Source organism: Cupressus sempervirens, chromosome 3 (genome assembly GCF_028749045.1).
Source record: "Cupressus sempervirens isolate cs-2001-9-10 chromosome 3, ASM2874904v1, whole genome shotgun sequence".
NCBI classification, from domain to species: domain Eukaryota; kingdom Viridiplantae; phylum Streptophyta; class Pinopsida; order Cupressales; family Cupressaceae; genus Cupressus; species Cupressus sempervirens.
In genome coordinates, this window is record NC_143120.1 from 699,938,989 (window position 1) to 699,948,124 (window position 9,136).

A 9,136-nucleotide genomic window follows, 5' to 3' on the forward strand; every position below is an offset into this window, starting at 1 on the left:
ATATTTCTAAACTAATCATTATCCAATGTATTATATATTCTCCTGAAGTTCGATAGTAGATACCATCGTATAACAGACCTGAATATTTCACAGTTCATGGTGATTATGACAGCACTTCTGAATAAATACTATGCGAGCATTTTTTTTCAGATGTACTTTACACAGATGATCTCAGATTGCAACGAACCTTGAAAGAAAATTAAATACATAGAATTCACAGGAATTGAGCATGGGTATTTGCCAGCTACATGGATGAAAAGTGTCTTTTAGTTATCAGTTACCTCTCCATTTTGCAGAACAGTACTTTTCAATATGCAAGATAAAACATTTTTCGTTGATTGTGAACAGTTTCTAGAAAAGCAAGACAAATAATTATTTCCAGCTATGATGCCTTGCTAGGATCTTTCAATTCTTCGAATCTTTCAGGTTGCAAATATGTTATTTTGCCCCAAAAAAAAAACTTCTGCATACACCATGATTATATCCTTTTATGTGTCATGTGATTTGATTTCAAGCAAGCGAATTATAAAGATGTTAGTTTTTAGCAGGTAATTGAGTACAGGGAAACCTTACTTGTATAAAGCAAAAAAGCAAGAGTTGCTTGAAGTAAAAATCAAGGAAAAGGTAATTTCAAACCTTACCAATTGCAGACAAATGGTCATCTTTATTAAAAATAAGAAGTAAAACCACTCCAAAAAAACTTACAATCTTTTAATCTCTTTGACTAGGCATTGTTAGATTTGCCATCACCACCTTACCAAAGGACTTGTATGAATGATAAATTGTATTTCTCAAATCCTTCAAGCAGTTCAATCTCATGGGGAGGCTCATTCTCATCTTTGGACAATTCTTTGAGTGTCTTGGTAAATTTATGCTACCTGAGAGAGGACAAATGGAACTCATGTCTTCAACAGCTAACGTTCCACTGGTAATTAAAAAGATCAAATTTTCACAACCTTTTGTATTAGATTAATTTGTTTCTGGATTTGATTGTGTCAAGATTTTTACCATCAACGTTTCAAATCAGACTACGTGATCCATCATCAGGGTGAAAGAGAGCAAGAGATGTTAGCGTAAACCAGGCCGCCTACTGGTCTGCCCCTGTTTCTGTTCGCATATAAATTTGGGATACAAGAAGCAACCAGTACATAAGTCAAAAAGGACTACTGCTGTCTTCACAAAATGCAATCCTTATTTAAAATGTGGCTTACCTTTTTTTGCATTGAAGGTGCATCCTTGGTGTTGTTCCTACTTGTGCTTTCCAGAGCTGCAAGTGGTCTGGTGGTATCCTTAAAGGCATGTTTTTTCCTTGATACAGGAAACATAGACACGGTGGAGGAAGATGGAGATGACTTCTTCAGTTCTACATGTGGGAAGCTAGGTTTTCTTTCACATTGATCAGATTTACGAGACAAAAGATGGGAGGTGGGCTGTTTCTCCTTCAAAGCAGACTCCTCTTTAAAAGCTTTAAGATTCATCTTTAGCCCTTGAATGTTAACTTCCTTCGCATGTTTCTCTATAGAATGTCCATTATAGGACAAGTTGGGCCTGGGAGTATGGAAAGTACAAGGAAATGGAAGCACTGGAAATGATGAAAGTCCATAAGGAGTAGAATTTAATGTTCGGTTTTCAAGAGCAATTAACTTTTGCTGCAACTGATCATTCTGCAATCTCAATTGTCAAATCTCCTTTTGCATTTCAAGAAGCAACTCGGAGTGTTCAATTTGAAATTCCACTTCATTTGCAGTGCAAACCTGCAATATCATAGTGTTCCCCATCAAAGGTGGTTTTCTTGACAAGTTCCAAATAAAAAGTACACTGTTAAAATACAAATTGATTTAAATCTAGTCATGTCTTACTCTTGTGCAAATCTCTTTTGCTCGATTTGCCCAATGAAGAGTGTTTTTTGTTTCTGTATAAGCTAGATTACTTGGACTGATATTTGCAATAATGGCAGTTTGGCAAGTTCCACCCAATGAATCCTGCAATCACCCAACGCTTATCATGGTCAGTCCTTAAAAGACCCTGCCAGCTAAGTTTTTCTTTTGTATATTCGAACATTTGCAATTGTTATGTAGAAATATATTGTGCAAATTCCTTATAATGTCTTTCTAAAAGCTTACAAGTGAGAAAAATAGATGATGGAAAATATGATATATCACATGGATAATAATATTCACACCTTCAGAAGTTGAGTTAGTTTTGAATCTCTATAAGGTATGTGACTTTTCCTTTCTACCAGAGCATTTATGCAGCTGCTAAGGGCCAATAGTGATTTGTTTATGTTGGCTCCTTCCGTAGATCTGACTGTCCTTTGATATGTGGCCACAGCCCTCTCAGACCCTGCCAAATCTACCAGAGATAATTTACCCTTGCGAATTTCAGTGTTTAATTCCTCAACCACTTTCCATTCCACCACAACCTGCAACAATAATAGATTTAAAGAGCAAAAGTTTAGGATTCATCCTACATAATCTTAAGTCAAAATTTCTCAATTAGATTATCCAATTTGTATTATTAGCTGACCTAATGCAAGTATTAAGCACAATACCTAAATAATAGCATGAGATCGAGATGAAGTCTCATTCATTCCTGTGGACGCTGTAGTTCTGTTCTGAGTTCCTAGTTGAAGCAATTCCATTACCTGCAAGCTTATTTATAAAAGTTTGATGTATTAGTGTAAATAGATTTCCACAATCCATCAAAGTTCAGAGTTTTGTAGTCTTCTGGATTTGATTTTGTAAATAATTTTTGCATCAACTTTTTGAATCACACACTGTGATCCATCATCGGGATGAGGACAGCTGGAGGAAACAAAAAATCCAGAAGACTACAAAACTCTAGAGTTCGTTGTATAATTTTCTCTGCTGTGTATCAAAATTTAAGCAGAAAAGTGAAAATCATACCTCTTTAGTTGAATAATCCCTATGTTGTGTGATCCCTAGTAATGATACATTGCCCTGAAGGAATGACGGTTCATTTAGGTCAATAAAAGAAACCCTAGATATTCACACAAAAAGCTTGAGATAGGACTGTAGAAAACCTGTTTATCCTCTCTCAGAACTAGAGGCCTGCTAGGGGAGAGGAGATCCTTCACAGATTCATTCTAAATCTCAATATATGAAAGCGTAATCACTGGTTCATGGTGACACTTTTGCTGCCCAATCTTTGTAAAGATATCTTCTATCGACATGGCCACCACACCTGGAGTCTCAACGGTTCCCAACATTGTATGAGTTTTGCCTGCCCCTGTAGCTCCATAACAAAACACACATGCATTTTTTCCATGGAGAACAACATCAACAAGCTCCCCAGTGCTACACACATTCATTCCAATCTATTACAGAACATTCTATAGAATTCAGCACAACTACAAACAATATTAAAATGGAAGCTAATCTGAACTTTTCTTTTTTAGACAGTCTACGTGTTGCAAATCCTATTATCCACAATTGAAATTGAGTAATATCTAACTGAATTTCTTTTCTCACATGTTTCAACCTAGAAATTGAAATATTTTTGTCACGAATCAAGATTAGATTACAAGAAATATCATATATATTTGTGGCAATTAAATAAGAACACTTATCAAATATCGACACAGTAGCCTAGTTCAACATGGTAGCCTAGTCAGAATCTATTATTCACTTCTACTGTAAGTATCACAGATATTTCTGAAAAAACACGTATCTAAATCAATTTAACACAGTTAACCGGCAATAAATTTCTAATATATGGTCCTCAACAAGCTGCCCATAAAATACAAGGAAATGATGATCAGGTAACCACTAAATATAGGCAATTATAACACTGATATCATCGCACAGCTTGGAAGCAAAGTCAAAACTAGGACCTATGAAGGTGAAATCAAATCCTCAGTTGTTTGCCACAAAGAAGTTCAAGTGTAATCTCCAAATGAGATCACCTAATCTGAGTCAGGGATTACAATGTGCTTATATATCAAAGTCCTGCCTTGACACTTGTCTTCAAACATTTGGTGTAGAGGCACATCAAACAATGACAAACATATGATAAGCGATATTGCAAATATAACATAGATTTTGTTCTCAGGGGAACAGATTGGGTATTCGCTAACTAAAATGATTCATTCTATTCACTAATTTAAATGGTCAACAGCTAAAACAAACTGTTTTATATAGGTTTTCTGACTATATAAGTTGCTAACAAGAGTCTCTCCATCAAAAAGACAGCAGAGAAATATAAAGACGCAAGGAACGGATATATGTGTTCTAATAACCCAGAATAGTGTCATCCCATTAAGCCACCATCTCTGTAATCGAAACCACGTTTGTTTTTTGTAATAAACAGATTTTATAATGCAAATTTTCCTATAAAAAATAAAGCCAAACAAAACAATTGTTTACTATTTGGTCGTTAACAGTCTTATTAGCTGTAATTTTGGATACATATGATGCTAAGCTACTGGATTTTTTCCACCATTTCCCTTTATTTTCGTATAATTGCAAGCTTTAGAAATCTTCGCAAGGATGGGATCGTAGAAATTAGAAGACAGGGGAAAGTAAATTCAGTTTGTATTACATTTGAGCGATGATGAATGATTAGAATGCATGAATTCATTCCTGGGGAAAATGAAGCATATTTTATGCAACGCGAACTATGTAAAGAAAGTAGGGTGAATGAGGAAATTAACTACCTTGCATTGTAAACTTCTTGTTGCTCAACATATTCAGGGAAAACTGCATCGAAAGTGTAAGTATGAGCACAATTCTTCTTCGAACTTGAAATTTCCTTGTTTCCAATTTCTTTCAACAAGAGGTCCTTGTCGCTCACGGCACCAACACAACTACGGGCACCCATTTTTTCTTCCTTTTTCGACAGAGGTCTAGCCCTAACATAAACCTTAATCCTTTCTGTAAGCTCAGAAATGTTTTCCCTTCTGCTCTTCCTACTCTTACCACTAACTTGAACTCGTCCATTTGTAAAGGCACAAGATAATTCCTCTGACGATTTGAAGCAGAGCCCTAAATTTTCCACACTGAGAGAATTGCTGCAAAGTGGAGTTAACAGTTCGTTTTCTGCTGCAGCTTTTGAAATGCTTGTGCTAATCTACTCTAATCTACTTTCAAGCATAGGTTGAGGAGGTTCCGCTAGTTCAAAGGCTTCACTCGAGGGCTCGGCATTTTTCTCCAAGTGAATTTGCCTCTGCTTCAAACCCTTAAACCCCTCCTTGAAAAGAGCAAAAGCAGAAGAACATATCCTTTTATATGAATCCGTATGACAATGGTTCTTCGTCTTCTCTGGAGATGATTTAGAAGTGCTGCAGTTCCACATGGAACAAGCATATATGATGCCCAAGAAGAGCGTTGGAAACAGAAAAACCAGAGAATTTAAACAAGAGAATTCCATGATATCATAAACAGGGTTCATTTTCAGGAGTGCCTCGCTCTGTCCTTATACATATAATAGAAGAACAAAGAAGAAGAATTTGAAATTTGAAGCACATTTTCCATAATTTATAACCAGTCGGCCACCATTTTTGACAGAGCATAAAATTAGCCGAAAGAAAATGTCTCTCAATTATTTCTGGGCCTTCCAAGCTCTGACAATAGGATTTTGCTTGCAGTTCCAACAATAGAATTTGGTTGTCCATAATTGTTTTTCAATTTACAGTTAGCAGTGAACATTAGAATGTCTGCGGATTTAGCTGGCCGTAATTGTTTTCCATCCTCAAGGATCCGCCATTCATAGTACCATTAATTTGTGAGTGAAGAGCATTGAAATGTACTAGCAGAGATGACCGAGTATTTGAATGCCTTTCTAATAGTTGTGATAGGATTTGTTCACTTGATATCTACACTTCTTGACTTAATCCTTAATTTTTTCAACAACATTGTATAAAATTGAATAAAATTGCTATACTACCCAAAATTGAATAAAATGTACTCTGAATTATAAAAATTAATCAATGATGGGATGTCACATAGTTGTTCAACTATAGGGACTTTTTATGCACAACCATTGGTCTCACTTTTTTTTTTTTTTGACTTGTTTTGGACAACTTGACAAAAAGCATATTAATGTGGCATCATAACGGGTGATGTGGACTTGAAACCCTAGGTGACTCCCCAAGTAAGGTGCTTAAAAAATTGGGAGCAATTTAAATTTTTTACATAAGACTTTGATAAGCGCAAACTTAGGGTGTTTAAGTATAAGTCCTCCCCTAGCTTATATATATTTATTTAGATAATATATATAGTAAATATACCAATCAATATCTTCTATATATTTATTGAGATAATATCTATATTAAATATGTTGATCGATATCTTTCCAAAAGATATCGATCTACATATTCAATATAGATATTATTTGAATAAATATAGATAAGCTAGTAGCAACCACGCACATGGTATACATGTATGATAACTACAATTTCTATGTGTAAGATTTTTGACAATATTTTGGTCATTACTAAATAGATATACATATTAATAAAAATAAATGTATTTAAACAATATTTATTTTTCGTCATTTTTTAGACATTGGTAAAAAGAAATACATATGAATAAAAATACAAGTATTTGAATAATATTTTAATTTTGTTAAATTAATCAGAAACATAGTATATGATAATTATACTAACAAAATGCATATTTAGGTATAATTGAGTATAACTTTGAAGACATATATGGTAAGTAAAATTATAACATTTTACAATAGTACAATTCAATTTTTCATTTACATTTTAGTTACAAATTATTTCTATATTTTATAATAGAGTATATTTTGGAGGACATATAAGTAGAATTGAAATATTTTTTCATATTATTATCTAAAATATAAACTAAATCTATAATTTTTTATCATTTTAAGAATATGCTATTAAAGCATTTACCCAAATCACATTCATCAATCTAAACCATTACACAAGGATTGGAGTTGAAGCAAAAATAATTAAAATGGCATATGCAATCGTTCATATTTACCCATATGAATTGTTTGATTCAAAAAAATTGGAATAGTCGTACAACCATTACCATATCAATTATAAACCATAATAAATTTCATAAGTCAAACCATATAGTGTATTGATAGAATTTAGAAGTTTATAAATGTTTCAAATAACGGTTATTTAGAAGTTTGGTGATATTACAAGTCACAATCATCAGTCTAAACCATTACACAAAGCTTGGAGTTTAAGGCAAACTAATTATTTGATTCAAAATAGTTGAAAAAGTTCTACAACCATTAGCATATAAATTATAGAGCATAACAAATCATAGGTCAAACCTTGTAGTTTATATCACAATTGAAGAGTTTATAAATGGTTCAAATAACTCTTATTTAAAATTTTTGTGCTAACAAAGTGGAAATTGCATAAAGAGCACCTCATTGTAATGGTGCAAATACATTACATATTCTTCAGTAATTAGAATAGTATTACGACCTTTATTAAGCAAGTGATCACAATATACTTCTTCCATAAAACTTGTGAAGGCAACCACCTTTGTATATGTTTCCTTAACCTTTTGTGCAACATATTTCATCTTCATTATTTCTATCTTTTCAACATAATCTTTGGATAATGCAGTGTTTTCAATATCTTGAAAAATTTTAGAGCAACACTGTAAAATTAAGGTTGTGCACTTATCAATAGGTGTTTCATCAGATGGAGTAGAGTTGGCTGAGATATTTGGACTTGCATCAACAATTTCAGATTCATTGTCTGATAGATCCATAGAGAAAAGTGTTACCTAAGAATCAAACAAAACCAAAGCAATTTTAGTATATATAATTTAAGATAATTTAAATTTGAACATCAATAGGAAAAAACAATTTGTAGTTTTTAATTTTATGTAATTATATATACATGCAAGTTTATATGGATGCAACCATTTTAAAATCATTATATTTTGAACTTATATAATGGACCAATATATTGTAATTAAAGCAATTTCAAAAATAAAATGAATACCTTAATATTCTTCTAAACATTTGAGTCTATTTTCTTCAGCTTTTCTTTTGGAAAGTTGTATGTCATTTTTCATTTTCTCATAATAGTCATATGTGAATGGTGGTGTTATTTTAAGACTTTGTAAAGACTTCACATGAGATATTGCCACAAATGTCAAACTTGTTCTCTCTCTTGGACCTATGTCAATTGTAGCTTTTGAGAGAGTTAGTCCTTATGATTTATGAATAGTCAATGTCCATGCCAATCTTAAAGGTAGTTGAAGAGTTCTACCCCTTTGTATTGGTATTATTGGGACTATATTTAGTTGATGCTCTTGAAAAGGTAATATAGTGTAATTATCAAATTCAACCAAAACATATGTTGGTGGCTCTAGCAGATTACTTTATGGCTTGTAGATAATCTTTCTAATATACCCCAATGCTCCATTTACAAGACCTGCCTCTACCCAAAGATTTATAGTCAACATCACTCTTGAATTGTTACTGATTAATAATTCAATCTCAAGCTCTCCATTTGAACAATCTTCTATTGCATTCAAACTCACCACTTTTGTTGCAAGACTTCATGCAACAGGATGGTTTAATGAATGTAACATTATCTTACTACGGTTATAAACATTGTCATTTGTGGAGAACAAATGGACACAATTTTGAAACTCATCATTTATTGCAGCATTTAAATTTATAGGAGTTCTCATCATAAGTAATTTTCAGTCTTCAATTTGTGGGTCAACATCTCTAAGATTTGTTAGAAGCTGACGAAATCTCTTTTGTTCAATGTTTTCCTTCTCTTGTCTAAAAATCTTATCTAAAGTTACCATTGTTTTCAATTCCTCCCACAATAATTTTGCTCATCTTTTGCTATCATATGTAGGTATATCACTCACTGTAGGCAATTGACCAAGTCTCCGACAAAAATCATAGATATACCTAAACAAATTTAAAATTAAAAAATTAGTAAGTTGTTCAAAATTTATAATGTGTTAAATATTTATATGTTGTACTAAATATGGCATAATATGATAACATGTACTAATAGAAGTGAAAACATACTTGCAAAGCTTTTGTCTGAACTTTGTGGAAATGTTTGCCTTAATCTTAAATCTATGTTTTCAAAATAGTCTGACCAATGATGTTCATTTCATCAATCAATATGTATTTGATATGTTCATTTCCTCTT

The 9,136-nt window shown here is 32.8% G+C and overlaps 1 pseudogene; it reads right to left on the minus strand.

Annotated features, from left to right (window-relative positions):
* Window positions 1-1,104: 1,104 nt before the first annotated feature.
* On the minus strand, window positions 1,105-5,409 carry LOC149568672 (kinesin-like protein KIN-8A; annotated as a pseudogene).
* Window positions 5,410-9,136: the final 3,727 nt, after the last annotated feature.